Here is a 24,934-nt window from a genome sequence, read left to right as displayed (position 1 = left end):
TCAAGTGAAAATTGTTTTGTTCGTTTATAGTTTTAAGTGAAAAATAATTTTTTGAGCCCTCAGAAAAAGAAAAAGAAAAGTTTTACTCTCAAAACAGTGAATGTTGCTCTTGGAAAGTTTAAAGTATAGATAGAAATTCCAAAGTTGAAACTTCAACATGATTTATAAGGCAATTTTCTTTCAATTTATATCAGGGTCATCGAAATTCTGCTTTTTTTGGTTAAAGATCTTTCTTCAGAACTGAGAAATAAGATAAGTGGCAAAACTTTACAAAAACCGAGTCCAGATGACTCCTCAAAGCTCTTTCTGCTACGGAACCATCCTGGTTGAATAAGAGTCTTTACTTGAGATCCTTTGGTACAAAAAACTGTATTATTTAGCCCTAATAACAGCACCAGCAATAATTTGCTGCAAGATAAAAGGCAAATTAAAGAGCATAAAAAAAGCCCAGATGAAGGATCATTTAGAAGTGTGCATGTCTTAAGATTATTTATTCCTATGACCCTAGGATGTGCAAAGCAGCAGAAGCAGTGGTGACACAGTGACATACTGTATCATCAAGAATGTTATGATTAATTACTAGGTGCTTTGTTTCCCCATCCTAATTGCATAAGCACAGAGATAAGGGGCTTTGACACAGAAAAGCAGCTTACAATACAAAAATGCATCCCTGCTTGAGTGTACCCACCGTGGAAAGCACATTAGAGTACACAACACATTTAGATGTATAATTGGAGAGCCTATGGTCTATCTGCTGTCACAAATACCACCACGTTCGGCTTTAACGTGCTATGGAAATGTGGAAAGATTACAAACCAAACAGCATCCTTATTAATCCCTATGAATGAAACCAAGTTGAGTGGCTGTTCAAAGGACGAATTGTCAGCAAAGACAGACCAGATCTACTCCGTTCATTCAGGAGACACTGAATCGATCAGAGCCACAGAGTGCATCTTGACACAAAAAGCTTTGATCTAAAATCCACGGGAAAAATAAAAGGGAGAAAAACACCATAAATCAAATCTGAACAACTGGATTTTTTTCAAACTGAATGTAACGTTAACACTCCATCTGTAAACCTACACTAAACTGTAGAAATTGCTAGTCAAGAGTTCTTTTATCCAGGGTAGGGGCATTGAGAGAATGAACTCTCAGAAGCTACACACACACCCTCAGCAACACGCATGTTCAAGCCACCACTTTCAATGAAAAGTCTTTGAAAATGGGTGTAAACGCATGTTAGCAGTCAAGATTCTCACATTCACCCATCACTCTAAACGTTTCTACAACAGTTTTCGGGCTCCACGTATTAAATGCTGCTCATTGAAGTAGCATTGCAAGTTAAGCCTTGTTGAACTTTGACCAATCAGGCACTCAGATTTGGTAGTGATGGATGGATGTCATTCCTTTTTATTTCACGGAAGTCAGCATGGATTGAAAATTGATCATGGAGGAGAAATTAATAATTGCGGTTTGTACCCAGACAGAATTATATGACACCAAGTCTTTTAAATATCAGAACGTAAAAGAAAAAGTCTGGAGCAAGATTCACGAGATTTGCACCGCTTGTACATTTGGCATCAAACCTCTTCTTACTAAAGGTGGCAGACATGTAGTAGTACTGAAAGGTTGAAAAAGACAAAGAAGAAGCCCCTCCCTGCTCGTCCAGTATTAACAGCTTGGGTGCGTGTTCAAGAATGTGTTCTTGAACGTGCGTCACATGCCCAGTGTGAACATAGCATAACAAGCTGTACAAGAAGGCCCAAGCAGTTGCTGCTGAGGGCCCCGCAGTCCTTTGGGGTGAAGGGGTCACTCCTGATGATCTTCTGTAACTCTAGTGGCATCAGCCATCCTGTACAGCATGTCCTGCTGGGACAGACATCATGAGGAGGGAGAGGAAAACGCTGGTTGAAGTCATCAGGAAGTCCAGCTCTGTCATGGGCTGTGCCCTGGAGTCAGTCAGAGAGCTAGAACACAGAAGGGGTTTTGACTAAACTGACATTTATGCTGGACCTCCAGTCCTACCCTCTGCAGGATGCCCTGTCTACCCTGGAGAGCAGCTTCAGTGACAGACTGATTCACCCTCACTGTGTGAGGAGTCTGTAGGTCTTTCCTTCCTGCTGCCGTCAGGCTGACTGACAGAGCCAGTCTGCATCCAAACACACCACATGTCCAAACCCCAAATGATATATTTAGTTGTATTTATATTAGTGTAAAGTGTTTGAATATTTTTTTGTATTTTTTATCTTTATTCTTTTTCTCTTTTATAGGAATAATAAAACCATTCGTATTTTTATCAAGTGCAGTTTTTTCTGTGCAAAATTAATCTATTTTAGATGTCTTTATATCATGTTCACTAAATGGTTTTAGCATAAATGGCTTGTGAGACACAAACCTGGAGACTCGATTCAGGCAAAGGTGATTGGAGAAAATTCCCTTTAGGACAAATTTTCTCTTATTTAAAGTATGAATGAAGGCAAAGGGAAGCAAAGTAAAGGATTGGAAAGGCATTGTCCGTTTCTGGTTATTTTTAGGCACTAGTCTTGCCAAGCCTGGAACAGAGTGTGCTGAGCTGCAACATGGTAAAAAAAAGAGTGAGGAAAGACGTTTCCTCTACTGTACTCTACACCTTGCCAGTGGACACTAAAAATACACTGGGAAGCATACGCTGTGCAAATGAAACAACTTATCTGAAGCCAGCAAGCATGTGAGAAATTAACAAATGATGAATGAAAAGCTATTGCTGCAGAGTACGTTGTCAAGAAGAGGGGTGGAAAAAGCATTTGGAAAGAAGCGCACAACGGACACTGAGTCTGTTCCGCTCTGTTTCAAGTTCTCATCAAAATTTAAAGCAGATCAAAGGTCAAAGAGAAACTAAATCCATCTGGTTTACATCATGATTACTTCAACATGCTTTCTGCGTTGTTTAAAAGGACTCAAAGTTAGTATGTTAGTATGATAACCCTATGATGTTGATTGAAGTACAGCATTTTTTAGATCCACTATGTTATTTCTAAAGATGTTAAACTTTTCTGAACTTTGAAAATGAAAGATTTAAAAAAAAAAAAAACTTCAAGTCCTTGATACACACGTATAACACAAAATACCTGTAATCAAACTTTTCTTAAGAATAAAAGTAAGAAAAACTGTATTAAGTTAAATATATTTTCTTTTGGTGAAACTATTCTCAAATAGGAATATTGTTTTCTTTAATTTGCCAAAAAAGTTCTTGTTGATTGGTTAGTGGTGGCTCCAAAAGCAGTACCTGTAATTTGAAATTACAACTGCAGTTTGGGATTTTTGTCAGTGCAACAAGGACATGGCAAAGTAGCATCTGTCTGAGAAAACTGCATTATTTTGTAAGCTGCCCTTCAAATTTACAGGGACGCCTGAGGTGATTCCAGCTGTTCTTCAGAGGCTTAGAAGAAAAAAAAACTTTGGATTGATTTGCAGGGGGGGAAAAAACATGTACTCACATCTGTAAACCAATTTCAATCAAATATTACTGTAATAGATTTTATTTAATTGGCAGAAATGTTGCATGCTAACAAAAATGCAAACACACAGGCCCCTTGAGAGATTTAAACACCATTTTAAGCTTGAAGGCACTAGTATTAGCAGATCAGCACACACCACATTTTGTCCTTTTAGTTAGTTTCAACTGATTTCAAACACATTTTGGAGGTGCACTTTCTGTTTATTTTATTTTTTTGGCAGCAGCAGTCTGAAAAATGTTTCTCAAACAGGTCTTAGAGAACATGCATAGAATGTGATGAATATAACTAATAGTTGATTTTTGATTTAAGATTAGAAAAAAAATAGTTCTGTGTAAAATAGAGTTGCGACCCAAGGCATCACCTCCAAAAAAATGAAAGAAAAGATTAAAAAGAAAATATATAATTTCTTGGAGGAACTAAGAAAATAATGTTCCAGACACTGTCCACTGTGTATCCAGGCTTCGCCGAACAGTAGGTGGGTAGGCTCCAGCATCCCACTGACTCAGAACGGGGATAGAAAATGGATGATAAAGTACCGATCAGTTTAATAGATGCATCCATTGTTCTCATATCTGTTGAAAAACAATCAAACATTGATCCATGATTCGCTTTTCCATTAAAGTAGCTTGTGTTTTTCTTTCAGTTAGTTTTCATTTTAAGAAATCTTCCACTTTATAGAAATAGTCGACCCTCAGTTGAAGTCATTTTTAACTAATAAAAGGATTTCTAGAACAAAATGATTTAGAATGGAAAATACTAAAAATGCAAATGTATTTAATTGAATTTGATCATAGATTAAATGAAATCATAAACTTGTGAATTGAAATCAATCAGTGTTTTGACAGGGATTCCATCCCTAATAGTGGTGATAGTGGAGGCTGGACAAGTGTAGTGATGTTAAGTGAACCAGTTTCAGTTTCTACAGGCTTTGAAAGATTACTGGTCTGAAAGAAGTTATTGAAATGGATATATGTACATACCTGTATGAAAATAATCAAAAACAACAGTAAACCAGACCTCTTCATGGAAAAAACGCGAAACCTTCTTTCACCTTCAGATTGAAAAAGCTGTCAGAGTAAAGCAATAGGTTTACAGTTACGGACACTGCTGCAAACTAAATTGCCTTGGCACGTCATAAAATACAGCGAGAGTGTGTCTTTGTGCCACTACACTTGGGAGATGAAGTGCCTGTGTAATATACTGGCAAGCGGCATTTTCCTGCTAGAGGAGGAAAAAAAAGTGGATCTGCGGCTACAGCAAAGGCTCAGAAATACAGTTTCACTGCACACAGTCAGTACATGCTATAAGTATATTAAAAGACTGACAAACACAATTTGTGGCAGATATGTGACCTTGGTTGCTTTAAATTTATTAATAAAGCCCAAAAATAGAAGAAAAATAAAAATAGGAAAATTTCCAAGCAAATTAATTAAATAGATGCACGATTTGATGAAAAGAGAAACAACTGAAGCACTGGCATCTCTCTCCATGCGTTATATAATTAGTACACCCCCAAAAAAATCTTTCCGTTATCTCCCCAGTTACAATATAACCTGCTGCTCAAATGTGCACTTGTGCATACGTCAGTGGGGGATTGCAGAAAACCAAGTGCAAAAGACCTCAGGAGAGATTTCATCAAAATCAAGGAGCAGCTCAGTTTTCAACACAACAATGCAAACAAACACAACCTTATCTAAAGTGCACGCTCAAGTTGCAGGAAAATAAAGATCGCATCTCTTTGGTTAAGAATATATGAGAGCAGTTTAAATGAAGTTCAAGGGGAAATCGTCCTTGCCGAAATGCATCTCGGTGTGAATGAAACATGTTTCTATCCTCACAGGGCTGCAGGTTGACAGGCAGAGGCAGTTATCTTTGTTTGATTTTACATGTCTGGATGGTTGCGTAGAGGTGATGGTGTCCCCAGGTACAAGCTTCTGTTCTGTTTCCCACATTTGTCTTTTTTTAGCATTTGAAAAACTCTTAACAGAATCACTCATGCAGACTACAAAAAGTGCAGCTTAGTATTATTTTTTCATAAATTATCTTTTCGGGTGAAGATATACCCTTCAGGAGATAAAAAAAAAATACCCGTGAGGGGATGGGCAACAGATATATTTCTATAATCGTTCAAGAAACGTATCTCTATAAATCTCCTTGGTTCAATCATTCATTAAACAAGTGTTCTTAATTACCTGTGTCTAGCAGCATGCAAGTAGAAAAAAAATCAACAATATTGCCCTATATAGGGATAACCGAGTGGTCTATGATTATTCATAGAGGCCACATGTATGTCCCGTACAGATTTTCCCATTTTTCACCCTCAGACAGCCTGTATCCATCGTATATTGACCCATAAGGGCAGTTGTGACTAAGGCCATAGTTCAACACCTTTACAGAAGTGAAAGTATATTTTTGAGTCTAAACTCATAGCAAAGCTTTAGCTGCATAATGACAATTATTATGGTGATTAGAAGAAATGACGTGTGAAAATAAATGCAAAATAAAATTTTTCCTATATTTCCACGAAGGAAAATTGCATTAGCAGTTGCTAGCACGCATGCAACCGGAAGTGCACTATCAGAAGAAATCCACAAGGCTTTTATTTTTGAACTTTGAAGCTTTGTGAATAATGTGGGATAGTTTATGATAAAGGCTAAGAGATGACAGCTTAATGATCTTTTTATCCATTTATACACATTTCATGTCATATATTATATATTTAGAAGTACTTGTGCATTTGCAGACAAAATTTAGAACTTTTTTTGCACTAAACACGTTAAATAAATAAATATATATATCAGACAGCATAAAAGAGTTCAAAAATGTTTTTAAAACTAAAACATTGTTTTTTTATTAAAACTTTGACGCTAATAATATTTTAAATTTGAAAAATCAACTAGGGTCAAATATGATTTTTTTTTTTAGCACAAAACGGAAATCAAAACTATCAAATGCAAATTGTGATCAATACCAGGTATCTTAATAACAGATTATTCTTTTATTTCTTTCAAATGTAATTTTATTACAAATTGTCCTTATTTTTGACTGTTCTTTATTTTGAAGACAACGACATATTCACACAAATTATTAGAAAGCAGTTTAAAAAAAGGTTACTGAAAAGGGTTCTGAGGTTAGATTTTTGGAGGTGGTTACTTCCTTATGGCGACCTCTATAGAACAAGCCAAAACACAAAGAAATTTAGTGACATTTTTATTGCCTTATTTTTCATAGCAAAAAGTATCCATCACATTGGGATGATTCTTAATTTCATGACAAACTGAAGACTTGACTGCCCCGAAATTTTATGGCAAGTACTTTAACAGATACTTAAAGTATCATGAAGATTATGGTATATGAACCGGCACACCGCCTGAAGCTGAATAAATTAAGATCTTTTGCAACACTAATGGTATTTGTATTGCAAAATGTCCACAGGGGAACTGGATCAATTATTCCTAACTAAAGGTGGGAGTTTTTGGCTGCCAGATATCTCTGAGTCACATCGAAGAAACAACAGTACTGCTTCATGAATAAAATATAACTGTAAAACATGAATATAAAAACAAACATTGCATGCAAAAAAAAAGTTTACATATGTTGATGCAGATTGCGTGCATTTGCAAAAGAAAATGTGCATATAGAGATAAAATATCATATAAAATATATTTTAACTACAAACTCACTCACCGCGCTCTCACACTCACACTGCTTTATCTCTGCCAGACATTCTAGAAAGTAAACACACAACTGCAAACACTCACCTCGTCTGATCCTTTCGTCTCCTCATCATCTCAGATACTCACAGAGACAGACATTGAGACATATAAAGACACGCATACACATAGTCAGAGATGAATCATCTGCTCTCATTCCATGGATCAGGTGTCTGAGTTGTGGGAATGTAATGAAGCCGGCCAGTTGTGGTACAAGAAGGGGCTTCAAGGCTGATACTGCTGCAAACTAAACAGACCAAATTAGACGAAACAAGACGTTGTGAGTGGGAGATGTGAGCACCCAAAAGTCGCCAGAGGAGACGGATTTCTTTACTATGACTTTTGCCTTTGCTTGCGCAGCCTACTCACACACACAGGGCAACCAGGCAAAGGTCATTGCCAACCCCAAGTCCGTTGCCCAAAGGGGGGCTCATACCACGCATCAACATCGCAACATCTTCACTTCCTGCAGCGCTGCATGTCCGAGACTAATTTGTTTGAGACCAGTACAGTCAAGGCTAAATTTGTCTCTGGATAGTTTCCAAACACAAACAACACTCTTCTCTTATCCCTCCCTTGTTCCTGTCACTTTTCATAAATTCTCTTAGTTTGTCTTTTTTTTTTCTTCCTGTCAAAAAAATAAAGACATTTCAAAAAGAAATGGTCTGGAGAAAAACACAACCTCAGTTAAATATGTTCAAGCAAACAGCATTCCTTTCATAATAAACAATATTTGTTAAACTGTAGAACAGTTTATTAAGGTTTGTGCTCCTTTAATTTTTGTTTGAGTTGATTCTAGGTCAGCCTGAGCCAAATTAATGCTCAACAGCACAGCAGACATGAACCAAGTGGACAGTTCTCATCATGACTTTGCTTCTTGTTTCAAACAGACACACACAAACCCATTAAAGCATGCGTGCATTCATACAATATGTTTAGTGCATGCAGACACATGCAAATAATTAAAATATTTACACAAATGTGCAGATATTGAGTGAAAACTAAATACATGCAAACATATCTTCCTTGGAGACCTGAAATAAACTCTCGCGCAACACACACAGTTAATCTTCTCAGGAGTGTACTTCTGTCGCACAAAAAGTACAAAGCCCCAGAGAAAGACAGTCATGCCGTATTGAGGTCAAGAACCAAAAATGCTGGCTGCTGAAGCAGTCAGTAAACTGTAGCATTGCTTCAGCTCCCATATTGCTGATTAATGACACTCAGCTAAGAGGCTGAGCAAGAGTTTTCTCATCATTGGGCGTCTAAGTGTTCGGCTAATTGGCCTAGTTAATCCACACTCTGCATCCAAGGATGTGTGGAGTTATCAGTCAGCCTCCTGAGTGCACGGCTCATATAATGCTTGGAAGTGAACAGAGCCGTGGAATCCAAAAAAAGGCAGTTGCTGTGGCAAAGTGGCATCTTCCACCCTCTGCAAGGTGTTTTCATTTAGCACCTGCTACCCCCCCCCACCCCCCCACACACACACACACGCCACTATACCTTTCTATTGTTTCCTCTGTTGTCTATTGCTTTTCTGATTCAGTTCAAATCAACAAAATGAACAGATAAATAGACGGGTGTTGGTTGTGTATACATGAGCAACACAAAAATGAAGAACTACAAGCCAAAAAAAAGGAAGTGGTGAAACATTATAAAGCCAACCCAGACCTATAAGCTTTCATTCAATATGCTTTGTCAGTAACCAGTGGGAAAAACTTTGCTTTTTAATGATCCTCTGAATAGGGGACAGGACTTCAGCCAGCATCATCACGAACATTGGCACACCACAGGGCTGTGTTCTCAGCTCCGTCCTCTACACCCTGTTCACCCACGACTGTGTGGCCTGTCATAAGGACAACATCCTCCTGAAGTTCTCTGATGACACCGCTGTGATAGGACGCATCACTGGCGGGGACGACGCAGCCTACAGGAGGGAGGTGGCCAGTCTGGTGACATGGTGTGAGGACAACAACCTCACACTCAACACAGACAAGACAAAGGAGATGATAGTGGACATGAGGAAGGAGAGGAGGAACCCTCATCTGCCGCTTCTTATCCGGGGTCTGGAAGAGGAGAGGGTGAGCAGCTTCAAATATCTGGGGGTCCATCTCAGCCAGGACCTCACCTGGACACTCAACACCTCACAGCTGGTGAAGAAAACTCATCAGCGGCTGTACTTCCTGAGGAGGCTGAGGAAGTTCGGCATGTTCCCAAAGATCCTCAGCTACTTCTACAGCTGCATGGTTGAGTCAATCCTGACCAGCCGCATCACAGTGTGGTATGTCAGCTTTACCGCCATGAACCGCAAACGCCTGCAGAGAGTGGTGAAGACTGTGTCCAAGATCACCAGGACTCCTTTGCCCTCACTGCAGAGCATCTACAAGCGTAGGATCCGTAGGACCGCTGCCTCCATCATCAAGGACCCCACCCACCCGCAAAGAGGTCTGTTCACTCTCCTCCCCTCGGGACGGAGGTACAGGAGTGTGAAGTGCAGGACCACCAGACTTAGAAACTCTTTCTTTCCCTTTGCCATCAGACTCCTTAACAGCTGACAGGAGTCTGGAACAACAAACTGCACCTTTCACACCCTTGCACATCTTCATTGCTTGCTATTGTTTATTATCACTGTTATTGCACATTTAGAATTTGCTTGACATCTTGTGTTTTTGTGTGTATGTTTGTGTGAATTTTCAGTTTCCTGTATATTTTTTGGCATTTGGAACAGACAGCAAAGTAAGAATTTCTTTGTGCAGGGAAACCCGTTCTTCATTGTGCATATGACAATAAACCCTTTGAGTTTTGAATCTTGAATCTGCTAGTAGCTGAACATGCCAGTGTCATGTGTGACTGACATTTCTGACCTGTCTGGATGTTGTAACGTACATGGATCACTTTCAACATGGAACAAACGTGAAGCACCGAAGCTACAGTTTATTGGAGAGACACACAAAGCAACGGTGGGTAATAGGATCAGCCCTTAGGACCAATCAAACTGAGCAAAGTTAAGTTAAAAGTAGTGGGTTATGTCTGATTACATATCAAAATAATCAACTTTTACTACACTTCTACATTTCATCCCTGTTTGTTTAATATGAGTATATACAGCAAAACAAAAAGCTGCATCTCAAGTAGAAGAGGTAGGGTTGTGTGTGTTTCCCTCCCATATTGTTCCGTGTGCATCTCAAAACATGGTCCACAAATTGATAAATAAAAGATTATTTTATGTTAAGACTTTGTGGATAATCGAGACAGCTTTTTATTACCTAAATGGATATAATCCAGATAAATATGATTCGCTTTGCATTTAAAATTTATCAATAAAAATCCATGCCTTACAACAACGAAACTTTTTTTCTTACTAGCACTTTTTATTTTAAGCAACCAAAACAAAATGTCTTACATAACAGCTTCAAACATAAAAACCTGGCTTTTTGGGCCTTTTAGACTGTTTTCTTTTATGTGGATAAAAAAATGTATTCAGGCATTGTTCGCAGTGCTGTTAAGAAGCGTTTTCATCCATTTAGTGCACTCCATGCTGTGCTTCACCCTTAGCTAATTGTAATTGACCCAACTTGGTAGAAAATTGGACAACTTTTTTTTGCATTACACAAACATAGAAAACTAAAGATGGTAGAAATGTTAGAGAAACTAACAAAGTTTGCCAGAAACTGATTATTTACTTCCCAAATTATTTCCTACCTTTTTACCAGCATAATCTTGACCATATCTGTGGTTTTCAACACATTACTCTCAGTACTAGAATGATTTTTTTATTTGTATCTGTTATCCTCAGTGTTGGGTAAATTACTTTTAATTTATCGTTTGCAAATTAATTTGTTTCATTAATGGTTTCACTGCATCAAAATGTGGGTAATGAAGTAATGAGAGTTTCTGTAGTCTGGTAAATGTAATTTAATAACTGAAATTTGAACTGTAATTTGTTACGTTGCTCCATTACTGACAAAAGTAATTAAATTACAGTAGGTCATTACCCCGAACACCGGTTATCCTTTATATCCCTACTAAAGAACTTTCAATAAAATGTGCTGCGTTGTGGCTTCTTGACATGAACGATAATATAGATGTTTTTTTCATGTGATATAGTAAGTAGACTATTTTCTTAGCTTAGATAACTACTAAGACTTGCAGCAGTGCAACAAAGTAAAGGATATGACTTCTGAAGGTTGTCTTTTAAAGAGCCTATATCATGCAAAATCAACTTTCTTAGCTTTTAAGTGTATTATATTGTTCATTCCTCACTATAAACAACCCACAATTGGTATTTTGATCCATTTATGCATTTCAGAGTATTCCTCTAAAAACCTGCACTCTGAGCACCAGCCCCTCCCAATTTACAAAAACTAGTAGATCCTCACATTTACACGTCGGAAAGTGGGAACAGCCCCTTCCAGGAAGAGTCTGTGCTGCCAGCACCGCCCTCAGGCTAACACAAACACCCACTTTCTCTGTGGAGCTAGCGGTGATTGGCAAAACGATTTCATTTTATATGCACAATATGCACATACGTCTTTGCTAAGTGTGGATGGTTTTTGTTTTCGAGGGCGAAACGCAGACACATGTCATGAAATGGGCGGCACCCACACAGAGAGAAAGCCGGTGCCTCAGAAATTGTGTTGTCTTACAGCCGGGTAAGAAGTTGAACTGTGAAAACAACACATATTTCATTTTAAAAAATGTTCTTAAGTGTGCCAAAGGTAATATAATATCATATATATGGATATAGTTTAGTCCAGGGGTCGGGAACCTTTTTGGCCAGGAGAGCCATAAACGCCACATATTTTTAAATGTAATTTCGAAAGAGCCATACAATAATGTAGTGTCCCTTTCCCACACTAAGGCACGGAGACTTAACCTCTTTTAGGGTTCTTTATTCTGGTTACTGTAGACCGCAACAAACGCCGTACAATCAATTCAGCAACTCCTGAATCTCTCCCACCGAGACGAGAGCGCTTCTCCCAACTTTATATTCCCCCGTCCTGCTCCAGCCCTCCCATTTCCTTATTCGGCCCATGGCTGAACCCCATTGGTCCAAACTCCCTAACAACAGACTGAGCGACAGAACTGAGGGCCAATCAGATCTCTGCTTGAACGATGCGTTCCATGAACTCCAGAACTTTTAACGCGGCCCAACAGCCAAGTTAAACTCAGTCCGCGACAATATGTTTAAAACTAAATATACAAATGAATGTATGCATTTGATGTAATTTCAACATTTTTAAAGTCCAATGAGTCTGTGGATTCTTTTTAATAACATTGTTATACTGTTGCTAATAAATGATGAGTATTTCTCGTGGTGGTTTTGCTGATGGTCTAGTCTGGTTGATCCGTGGTGAGTTTCTGCTTCATGCAGGCGTTGAGACTTTAAACGTGATCGTAGGTCTGAATGTTCTTTGGATGTGAGACAGACATGGAACCAAACACACACACCCACGCTGCAGGAGTGACGGGCAGCAGGTTTACGTTTTTACCATCTCTGCGCGATTCACCTGCTGCCGGTCCCCCCCACCCCCCACCCCCTCTGCTTTCTTCCTCACACATCCCGTCCCCAAAACTGCGCGCTCTTCCTCAGGGAGGCAATTCAAAGGTTTCCGGGTGGTACAAACTCTGTGAAATAATAGATAACAGTAAACTGATAGTTTTTTCTCCAAGCACCGCTACTACTGCGCGCCTCTGACATTGCATCGCGCCCGAGAAGGACTGGTCTAATGAAAAAAAAAAAGTATAATTAAGGATTTGTCTGCGAGCCACATGTGACCATCAAAAGAGCCTTATATGGCTCGCGAGCCATAGGTTCCCGACCCCTGGTTTAGTCTGAAAGGCTTAAGAAAAGCATGATATAGGCCCTTTAAATAACTGTAGTTCAGCAAGCGTACATATGCAGAAACTATGTCTTTACTTCTTTCAGTAGTTCTTACAATGCTTCTGTCAATTTTGTACTGTCATTTTTGCAGTTTACTTTTTATTTTGTTAGCTTGCAGTGCTGCACACACATCCAGTTACACAAATAAATGCAGTTGTCCAATTGTTTTCCTCGGAACAGACTGACATAAGGCTTCAAGAGGACACCCCCTAACTACTACTAACTACCTTGTCTTCAAATGGTAGCAGCTTGTAGTAAAAAGGTTTAAAAATGAAAAGACATAACTTACAAATTTTGACTGAACAGTGGCACTAAGGTTTGAACTGGTCATACTGTATGTCACAGTCCAATAAAACTGATGTGTTCCATCTGCTATTCAGTACTATGTTCTGTTTTAAGATACAATTAACATGTCATAGTTATCAATTTGAAGGAGATATAATCTATTAAATCTTGGAATCTTGGAATGTCATTTGGACAGATAATTAGATTTAATGCTCTGGTGCCAAAACCTGTGTTTGGCCAACAAATTTGTTAGCTGGACTATACATTCTCAGTTTTGCTGTACTATGACTTTCCAACCCATAAAACTGCATATAGGTTCCACACCACCCAAAGATTTTCCGTTCAACTGTGTTACCTTCAGGGGATTCTATTGACAGGATGCCATATGATGTTAGCAATTATGTTTGCATTACTGTAGACTCATGAATAAATAAGCTCCCTTGTGTTTGAGTCACTATAGAAGCAGAAACATGACGTCAGACGTCCTCCTTGCAGTCTGCCGTGTACAAAACTGAATCAACAACAGACCGGCTCGCCGCTCATTGCAATTTTTGCTTTTTTCCCTGGTATTCACACTCTTTTTCCCACAGGTTTCTTTGCAGAAAGTTAAAAAAAGGAAAAAGGGTTGCTTTACAAACCTTTTAGTTCATCAGGCTGAGCTCAGAGTAAATCCCCCTGACTGCAAAAGTGTGGTTTCTATTGTTGAACTGAGACAATGAGATTAACATAAACCACTAGAGCTTGTAGGACAAGTGGTTTTGAGCTTCGTAGCTTTCTCTTAATTTTAACTGGTCTCTGTAGTGGGCTAATTCTGCCAACTAAATACATATGTGGTTAACCTCACTTTCTGACACAATTACGCCCGCGCATTGCACTCCTCTTTCTGGCAATGTGTTTCTTACTAACTGTTCCTGGTCCCAGCTGAAAAAGCTGCTCCTACAGAGGAAGGTCTAATTATTCTCTTAACACTTTCCGCTGCGCTGTTTCAGCGGGATCCGCTCCGTCAATGCATCCGGCAGGGCTCAAAGACTTGTTGACACAGTTTGAACTGACGTGTCAAGGCAACTGTGTCTACCTGACATTCAGTTAGCTTTACAGAGCCTGCAGGCGTGGCACAGGGATGATTCACTTTTGTAACATCTGCTTGACGGAAAGAGACTACAGCAGGTGAAAGACAAAGTAGCCGTTCAGTATAAATGTGTACGGGCCCAGTGCATGAGCAGGTGTGAGCACTCTAGCTGCTGTGAGAGGCGGGGTTGATGTATGGCTCACTATTTCTGCTCTGCAGAGAATTACAGATGCTCATGTACCAGAAGGGACTTCTGCACAGTCTAAGTACTTCTATGTGTAAGAGTGCATAATGGTTACTGAAAAACGTTATTTTGGTCAATATCTTGGTAATATAGATATCCCCCCATACCACATGAAAATAAAAATGAATGCATCATGGCTTTAAAATACAGCTAATATAATAAATATGTTTCATTTTGAGTAATACTTCAGAAAAACCCTAAAAAACAGTTAGAAAAAATGTTAATTACATTTTAATTAGATTAAGTTACATTTCCAGACTTAGTGAAAAAAAAATAATATGATAAAATACTAAATACATCATTTAGTCACTTTTGATTAAAATGTTCATAGTTCAGTCATTTTTCTTGCTTTTTTTCACCTACTGTTCAAAAATTATTTTCATCTAATGATTTTTTATTATACTTTAAATAAATTCAATTTTAATTATGTAAACTGATTGTGTAATCTTTCTTTTCACTAAAAAATTTAAATTGTTCTAACACAACAGTCTTTAAAAATAAAAATCCTTGAAAATTAGCAATTATCTTCCCTTGGGATGAAGGCTGAATCAATAAGGAGATCCCTCTATTTCATATCGCCTACATGTAAAAAAGGTGGCATCACCTTTGGCTCAAAAAAGCCTTTTATTTTAGCTTAAGCAAAAAAATAAATATATATATATATTTACAATTTCTTTCATTTTATTCCAATAAGTAGCCAAAAAGAAAATAAATGTTCTGAAGTCAAAACCATTAAAATCTTTAAACAAGCAGAAATTCACGAGATAAAAGAACTCCCACAGTTCCAGAAACACTTCACACTTCAGCCCAGCAAAATCACTCTCGACTCTTTTGACATCCACTTGCTTTATTCACCAGCTAAAACAGCTGAACCCCATATGAGAGTTAAAGATGTTTCTAAGCTCGGGGGATCATTTAAAAACACAAAAGTCACAGGAAGTGCACAATCTAAATAGTGATGTCCCAAGCAATTTCTCAACCCTGCAATGATGATGGTTTCCAGAACTGCAGATCAAAGGGATGAAATTCCTTCTATTCCAACATTCAGATCCCAGAAAAAACATGGTTGCAAAAGGCTGATTCTCCCCTGTGGAGTCTGTTGCTATATTTGCCCTGAGCCGAGCAGGGAGGCTGGGAAAGGAGACGCTGCTGAGAGTCCCTCAATTAGAAGGCAGAGTTAAGTTCCTTTGTGCCCTCCTTCATCTCCCCACAAGAGAGCATGAGGTGAGAATACCTCAGAGGAAGTATTACGTAGGTATCTACAGGCAAAAACAAAAGAGATTCATGTACTGTGTCTCAAGGTTTTCTCTATGGCCTTTAGAACACATCAAGTGAAGACAAAGCTGAAGGTGACCAATGCTTTTCTTTGTGCACTCAGATAAAAAACTGGGAACTTTAGTTTTACCGTTAGATCTTAAAAATGAATTTGATCACAGAGACTGTATTAATACAGACTGTTAATTCAGATTCTGTTTAACTCTACAGTGTTCCCTCGTTTATCGCGGGGGTTACGTTCTAAAACTACCTTCTAAAACCCCTCTCTGCATGCTTTATAGACTTTTATCACACAGACATTAAAATTTTACGCATATCTCTTTTGTTTATACTCTCAAAGTTTAAACCTTTATAACAAGTCCAGCTTTGTAGAATGAAAACAAAGATCTTATTGCAAAAATTCGTCTTAATTGGAATACATTTTTTGATTCATAACCAACTGCACTTTATAACATTTAATATAGTTCAGACAATTAATAAATCACGTGTAAAAGGGAGACAGAAAAACCAGTCCTCACTTTTATTTATCCAAGAATCCACTTAAGTATTTTTTTCAACATCAGCCTTAAAAACGAATCTGAAATGCCTCTGGCTGACTTGATGTGTTCAGTTCTGCATAGAAATTGTTGAATAAATATTTTTCAATTTAGCTTCACTTCATTGGAAACCTTTAGAATTGGAATTGTTCACCTTTCACAGACAGCTTCGAATGGCCACATTTTTCACCCTCTATATATGGAAATGTCGTAGTTGCAGCTATTAGCTTCTTTTTTTTCCTTCCAAACCCAACAGATGCTCACGCTGATCAAGTCTGGTGCTGCTGCAGGTTTATTCCCGTAACAGAGGAGTCATTCATCACCACTGTTATCTCAAGAAGGTCCATTTGAAGTAATGAGTTTAAAAAATATCTTCCTGATGCAATCTGCAGGTTCTTCAACATGGCTAAAAATCATGACCATCTGGCCACAATTCAAATGAATTGATTTATCACAATAAGACCTGATTTAAATATTTTGCCTGTTCAATTTTTCTGCAAAGCAGCTTCATGTTGTTGTTTTTTTAGTTGTGGCATAAGTTTTTCAGTAACCTACAACATAAGTCAAAAGTCTGGAAAAGGTGTAAATTTAAAGTATTTGAATGGTTAAATGTGTGTCTATATAATTATGTCAAAATATACAATTATTGTCCAGTAACACTAAAGAATAACACTAATAAATTCCTAAAAAGAAAAAAAAATGTAAGTCATTGAGTGATGTTAATCTCTATGGCTATAACATATAACAATGTATGGTAATGATTAACCCTTTACATAAATAAAATGTAGAACAACTAAAAAAAGCAACAAAAAAAGGAGGAAAGCGAGTTATAGAAGGAAATAAAAAAGATAAAATGTAATAAGGTGAGTCACTATTACCTGCTGCCCTTGGATCTTTAAGGAAGTTTCTTCCAGAGACAGTAGGTTCTTTTTACCATACAGGATATTGGGCTTTGACCTTTGACTCCAGGAGTAATTAAGAACCCCCTCCAGAATAAAAGCACCTTTAAATCAATTTTCAAGAAGACAAGCAGCCAAAATGATGAAACGATTGTAGCTAGGTTTTTTTTTTGTCAGCCAACACACTCACAGCTAAGACACAAAACCACTGCAGATCACATATATTCTCATTATGAAAGCCAGACAGGAAAGCAATACAACATTCATTCTAAAAGGTCAGAATATCCAGAGTCTCTGAAATTGTTTGAGAGAGAGCAATAGATGTTCTTTACTGTAAATAAATAAGCTTGGAACAATTGTTATTCAAGGGTAGATCCAGTTTCAGTAGATCTTCTTTAATTGATCTCAACTAAATAATTAAAAAGCAATTAAGGAGACATGTCAGTAAGATTAATTAATCTATCTGAAGGTCAAGATTTAAGAGCCACTAACCCCTGATTTATACACTTCAGGCTTTTTTATAACTCTCCTGATTGAGATTTGAAACACTGTGCTTATTGACGAAAAGGTAAACGAAACCATGCGCATGTAGAACTGAGCGCTCTCCCGTTTGTTTACAGAACAGGATTTGTTTCTGGTGTTAAATATGTAGACAGATGGACTGTTAGGAGAAAAAGGGAATGAGGTGTGAGGATGACTAAGTGCTGTGCTGCAGTCTCTTACCGAGTGACCCTCAAACAGTGCACGAGCACACACATTGATGCAAACTCACACAGCAGGAACAGGAAGACATGCTTCAGAAAACTGGCACAGGCGTTAACCTCCTGCCTTTCCCTCACTCTACCTGCTACCTTGTCTCCTTGCATCTCTGTCCTTGCACGAAAATAGCAAGAATATTATATTAAGGATGGAAAAGTCCTGTATGCCCACCTTACAGAAACATTTCTAGATTTTTCTTGTTGCAGCACATTTATTTTGTCTTACTCATCCCTGTTTAGATTCTTACTAATTTTTTCTCAAATCTTCTTTAGCCAACCTCCCCACTGTAGTTCCAACCATGTGTGAAAATGACTATGAGCCCTTTTACCTCGCTTGACCTTTGTAAATCCTGCCCTTGCCTCAGAATAGATTTGTGCCATCAGCGGTAAAAAGATTTGGTGATTCAGACCATTTTAGGAATTTTTTTCGGTAAAGTTTTACCTTAAAGGTTACAGATGGGAGCAGAGATTAAATTGGTCACAGCCTTTAACAGTAAGTCACTTCAAAATTCATGTTACTCTGATGCTATGTTCACACTAGTCATGTGACACGTGTTCAGGAACGCGGAAAAACGTGCATTCTTGAATACCCATTTAACCCATGGTGTTCAAGCTGGACAAGCAGGGAGGAGCTTCTTTTTCTATTTCTACTGTTTACTAGCGCATGTCCTCCACCTACAGTTGGAAGAGGCTTGGTGCAAAATGTCATCACTACCAAATCCGAGTCTCTGATTGGTCAAAGCTCAACCTTAGCTTTTAACACGCATTCAATAGCTAGGCGTTTTGTTTGTAGAGTTTAAAAACGGTCTTAAAGATTTGTGTAGCTATGCGTGAACGGGAGAGTTTTGAACGCAGAAGCCCAAAATACAAATGTACGCATGTTTACATTGACTTTTCATTGAAAGTGATCGATGAACACGTGATTCTGAAGGCATTGTGAACGTAGTTTGATAGGGTAACGCTCTAAAAATGAGGCGGAGCTTTGTCCAAAACAGACAGAGATGTGTTTACATTCAATGTGACTGTTTTGAGCTAATGCAAGACATTAAATGCATTACAAAAGTTTAAGATAAAATAGTATTATTGAATTACATAAAATATTAGGTTTAAATGCCCTTTAGCCTGTCTAATAAACATCACAGTCACAGATGGGAGCTGGGGTCTTTGTCTTACCTGACTTGGGTTGCTTGTTATTTATTTGGTGAAATATTGACAACACAATTTCTTGCGATACAGTAAAATGCGCACATCTGCAATGGTAACATATGAGTATAAATAGATATATTACATTATAAAACAAGATGTGTTGAGCATTTTCACTAGCTCACCATACGTCATGGTGCCTGCTGAAAGATCTGACAAAGGAAATTCTGACAGGAAGTTAATGAGCCACTGCAACAGAAGCTGACAGCTATGGCAGACGTAAGGGAAATAAAAATACCAATTTAAAATTGTTGCTCAGGTCCTGTTTTTGATTAAAGTGCTGACCCACTTTGGCTTCAGAACTTTTATCATCTACAAAATAAGACATCTGTGTATCTTTTATTTTATTTTATGGCTATTAATTAATATGTTATGGGTTTAAAAAAAAAGCTCTTGTGAAAAATGTTTTTTTATTAATATAATACTTTACAGGAAGTCAGAGTTCAGTTGCTCTCGATTTCTTTTAGAGTGTTTGATGGTGAAAGTGAAGAGAAGTATGTCCAAGCTTTAATTTTGCATGCAACAATGATTTTTCTTACTATATGCACCACATGTTGTTTTTACAGAAAAGGTCAGCCCCTGTTGGTATTTTTGTTTTGCTGCATGTACTGTCAGGATATGCGGGGATGCTAAAGTCGCACACCTTCAGTGTAAGATTCCGAACCAGTGAGGCGTGTTCACCTTATGTAGGTCAAGACTGATATCTTTACTTAAACCTTTCCCAAAAATAGCCGTGGGTGCAAAATCATTAGGCGCAGCTGGCCCAGTGATATACGAAGAGGTGAGCACGTCTGCATATAATTCCCCCAGGCAGTTCAGACTCCAAACAGTTCTACATATTGCGACTGCACATGAACTTTATTGATCCATTCACTTTGCATTTAAGACAGGGTGGCAGAATTATAGTGTGATGGCAGCAGATTGAGACTGAAATGTAGGTTGTTGCTCCGGTTGAGCCCCTTATATAAATGATTGGTGTGGATCTATTATGGATGAAGACGGATTCTGGATGCTGCTGTACACCATTCAAGTGAAAGGTTAAGACTACCAGCACATGGGTCACGTAGTACAAAATTAAGGCATGGCTATTGGACCGGAATGATGCTTTGCAAGGCTGAGACAGCCAGTCTTGTCACATTTCTCATCCATCTATCCCACTTGTGCCGTTTTAGTAAAATCCTATCACAGGGCTATGACTGTTTCTTCCACTCTCGGATGTTGTTTGTCAACTGAGCTCAGACAAATGACAGACATCACACATATTCTTCTCCTGCGTGTCTCCTCAAAGACTTTTCCCATCAAGGCCTCTACAAATGCTCTTTTGGCTTTGTTTGGTAAAACACACATTACGAGGGAACAGAATGTGTCATCTTATTACACGGCATTGTGTCTCAGCAAAAACACGAGAGCATCTCCCTGACAATTAACTACCCACTCTGAGATGACTAATGCTGCCGTACATCCAAAAAGACCCCTTTTTAATGTCACCAGATGACACCATGTTGTGCAAGTAAAACATTGGGACTTGATCTGCACAGATATTCTGCTCAAAGGAAACCATTGCACTTGTGAAGGAAGACACACATCGAGTTCGATTTCTAATGGTGTGCCTCTTGTTTTTTGTTTTTGCAGCAAGTCTGGAATTTTACCGCCTCATTCATGGAGCATCTACCTAGACAGCCTCACAAAAGCACTGTCATGGCCATTAGAGGCCTCTTTTATTTGAATAAATGGAAGCAGAGGAGGCAATGCCACGCTCCTGTGTTGAATCATCATTTAAGGATTACTTGGAGGAAGCTGTGTTTTGTAATATTGGGTTTTAAGGGAAAGCGCTCGCCTGGGGCACTGTTGGCAGATATTTGGAGCATAACAGGTGGAGTGAAGGCCAAGCATGGTTACCATAGTAACCTTGGCACACCTTAGTCACATATCTGGCAAGAAAAAACTTTACACTAGTAATTGATGATAGAGAGGTTGTAAAAGTGGAAAGATTTTATAATTTGCCACTTTTTTGTGATATTGCTAAAAAATCAGGAAAGCAATTAAATTTGTACATTTTTCAATCTTAGAAGCTGTTTATGTTTCCTAAAGTATGTTGCACATCATTAAAGTCCATTTATAAAGTTCAAACAAAGTCTAAAACATCTCCCTGGTAATGCAGAATTTTCTTCTGGCATTTACACTGTGACAAGCACAATATCTGAATGCATGCCTGGCAGTATGTCGTGTCATAAATGGTTTTCTGTGAGCAACATCATGAATGTTTTAATGGATGGGGCTTTCAGACGCTGTTCCCACATCTTGAAGCCTCTATTGTGTTTCCAATGGTTACCAAAAATCAGAACTGATACGCACTAGGAGTGACTCAGGAGTTTTTGGACCAAAAAATGACACACATTTTATAACAGTTTCTCAGCGACAGCAATGGCGTAATTAATAATCCAGATATTAACCACCAATATCAATTGTATTTCATTGACAATCATTCACAGAGACAAAGTGGTTTCTCCTTATCCAGTACATCCAAGCCAAAATTCAATGCTAAAATGTACTGTTGAGGGAAACAAATCTCTTGCGCCTTTACATGCAAAGTCTTTTTGGATTTGCACTACAATTAGGAAGGTTAAAAAGAAATAGGCTGTTTTTGTTTGCTTCTCACTCTTTGACCCCATTGTGTCTCTGCCTGAGTTCTTGCCCATAATCACCTCTTTAACCTGCGTAGTTATTTTTTGTCAGCTTTACAATGAAAATTCACAGGTGTGAATGAGGAGTGAATGAATAATGGACAAATTGTAAGCCCCTTGAGCACCAAGAAAAAGCGCAGAAAAATCAAATCCATTATTATTGTTTTTATTATTAAATGTGTCAAACCTCCTAAAGAGACACAGCAAAAAGGCTTGCGAGACCCTGTTTTTATGGGTGCTAGCTGGCAGATTAAAAACCCATTTGGGAACCTGTTACTAAGGCTGTGTAATTCAATTTGACAATACCACTTCGCAAGACAGTGGCAATATTTCTAGACAGTTTGTGACTTTGTGGCCTTTGAACAAAAAGTAGCAGAGGGATAAAAAAAAAACATGACATATAAGCAAATGTCTAAGGTTGTTTTAGCATATTCAGGTAAAGATAAATTACAAAGTTTACCACGTTTATATAAAAAATAGCTTATAGACATGAGTCATAAAAAAAAAGGAGTGGAGAGTGATAGACAGGAGGAAGGTAAAGGAGGGAGGGGCCTTCTGAAGGAGCCAACACTCAGCAGCACAACGGGAAATTTTAAATGTGCACCAAAGACAAGCAGAGGCAGAATTATACATAATTACTCAGCCAGCTAAGCTTCTACTCTTGGTGTTAATTAATGCCACTTAGCTTAAAGAAGATTTAATAATTTTCTAACATACTAAAGAAGTGATTTCAGGACTTTTCAGTGGTCAAAAAAATGTCCTCAGGGCTGAGCTGCACCACTTTAAAAGTGCAAAAATAAGTATGAAGGGGAAGATTTTAATATTTTTGGTAAATTTTTTAATTCATGGAATTATTTGAGAATTAAAATAAGCTTAAGATTCATTTTTTTTTAGAATGAAAGTTACAAAAAACAAAGAGGTGAGCCAAAAAAATCCTAAAAAGAACTGGGCATCAACGATGTACATCAAATTTTTCTTGTTTTATTGTTGACATTAGAAGTAACGTATAGGGGTTAATGCCGCGTTCAAACTTACAATTTGGCCTCTTGACTGCATAATGAGACCTGCCCCTACTCTGTAAATGATTGGCTCCGACACCTACACCGCCATTAGGCTTCAGTGACAGTCACTCGCTAAAGACTTATAAGTCTTGGTTGAACATGTCACCCACTGTGGGAACAAATGTTCCAGGGAGGCGGAGCTACCTACACTAAGCGCTCTCATCTGTGCAGGCGCTAAATATGTGATAATTACCACTCATTGGAAAGTAGATAGTTCCTGCAGTTCATATGCAAATGCACTTTTAATAGAAGTTCAAAAAGGGGGACCTGTATTACAGTTGTTCCCACAGAAGCACCATTGCAATGTATGATCTGCATGCTGACATAATAATCACAAGACATAATAATCTTTTTTTTAATTCTACACCATCTAATTTAAGGTTTGCAACAGTGATGCATAAAAATTGAAACAAAGTAGAATTCCTTCCAGGTTTTATGATTTACTAGCCATATACTTTTCCATTCGCCTCCTTTTTAACTTTTTTGCACATTGGTCTTCCTCGTTCCCATCTTCTCTCAACTGTATAGTTATTCATCTCTCAACTTTCTTGTTCTGAGAGTCAGGACTCTCCTCCTAGCAGTAGGTTCTCAGCCCTCCAGATGGTACAGTCATTTTCCACAGACACCAGACTTCAAAGGCAGAGCAACAGGGAAAGCCACAGGGGGAAGAGTGGAGCATCCACCATGGTGGGAAGAAACCACTCTTTTCTGCTGTGACAAAAATAATATGAAGCTGAAAAAAGGACACATTTTCTAAATATATGACAAAATTGTTTGTCAAAGTCAAAACTATTTTAACATTTTTCACATGTTCTCTTTTTGATAGTAAAAATTTAACAGTTTAGTGTTAAACAAGAATTAAGGCACTCTTGCTTTAGATTCAGGTTAATCTCTGACCTTTTGTTAAAAATGTAAAAAGTATTTTTTAGTTTGGTAAGAAACAGCAAAATAGCCCAAGCCATAGAATTGGAATATTCTACGGAAGCATTAAAAAAGATGTAAATTTACTACTGATTTTTCCAACAATGATTGTGTTTTTATGAGAAACAATGGTTGACAGGAACAGCAAAATATTAAGATACAATGCATTGAGACAAATGCTTGGAACGGGAATCCTGAGTGCTGACAAACTACAAATTTCTTTAAAATTACTCTGTTTTTTATCACGAGAAGTTTTGGCACATTTCGTACCTGTACATGTGTTGGTATAATAATATTTTTATTGCTTTGTGCCAACTTTGAACATTGTTGGCTGCTTTTATTAGCAAAGGTGTTTTTTTTGGGTTTTCCATAGTCATTTAATTATTTACACAGGCGTTTTTGTTAGTATTATTTTGTTGCAATTTGGAAGTATGGTAAGTTTCTTTTTGTGTTTATTTGACAAACATAATACAAGTATGTAATTTAAAAGGGGGAAGTGTTTCTGTAAATACAATTATTGAATCACTTTGATGCATAAATAATTTGCTTTTTGATGCTTATTTGTGAGTGTTTTATACTTTAGAGTCATTGAGGTCATTTGTTAGGTGCCCTGAAACCGCAAAAGAGCATTTCACTCCAGTCTATCTTCAGTAAAATGTGTCAATCTTTTAAGGCTGGCTAATGATGTAGAAAAAAACAGAAAAATACTGCTACAACAGTGAAAAAAAAGGCTCAGGGTAGATCTATTTCAGGAAACAAAATTGAGGTTTAAATTAACTTTTTACACTTGAAGCTTACTTATCTTAAATACACCATTTACTTTGATTTGAGAACTAAAAGCTCTGGATGTCAGTTTCATGCAAAACAATATTATAATTGAGAAGAACAATTGGAAGAGACCACCG

General features: G+C 37.9%; 1 protein-coding gene across 4 annotated transcripts in view; it reads right to left on the bottom strand.

Moving 5' to 3' along the window:
- prkcab (protein kinase C, alpha, b) overlaps positions 1-24,934 on the bottom strand; it is a 111,389-nt gene that overhangs the window by 69,720 nt on the left and 16,735 nt on the right. The window contains exon 1 of one of the 4 annotated variants that reach the window (XM_078951580.1): positions 7,259-7,277. The exons of the other annotated variants lie outside the window; for them this stretch is intronic. The gene's annotated coding sequence lies outside the window, so the exon portion shown is untranslated. Of the gene's footprint in view, positions 1-7,258; positions 7,278-24,934 lie in introns of those variants that run through there. 4 annotated transcript variants of the gene reach the window in all.

The sequence above is a fragment of the Oryzias latipes genome, chromosome 8 (assembly GCF_053564925.1).
Source record: "Oryzias latipes strain Hd-rR chromosome 8, Olatipes_Hd-rR_3.1".
NCBI lineage: Eukaryota > Metazoa > Chordata > Actinopteri > Beloniformes > Adrianichthyidae > Oryzias > Oryzias latipes.
The sequence above is the reverse complement of the archived record's forward strand: the minus strand, read 5'-3'. Positions and strand labels throughout refer to the sequence as shown.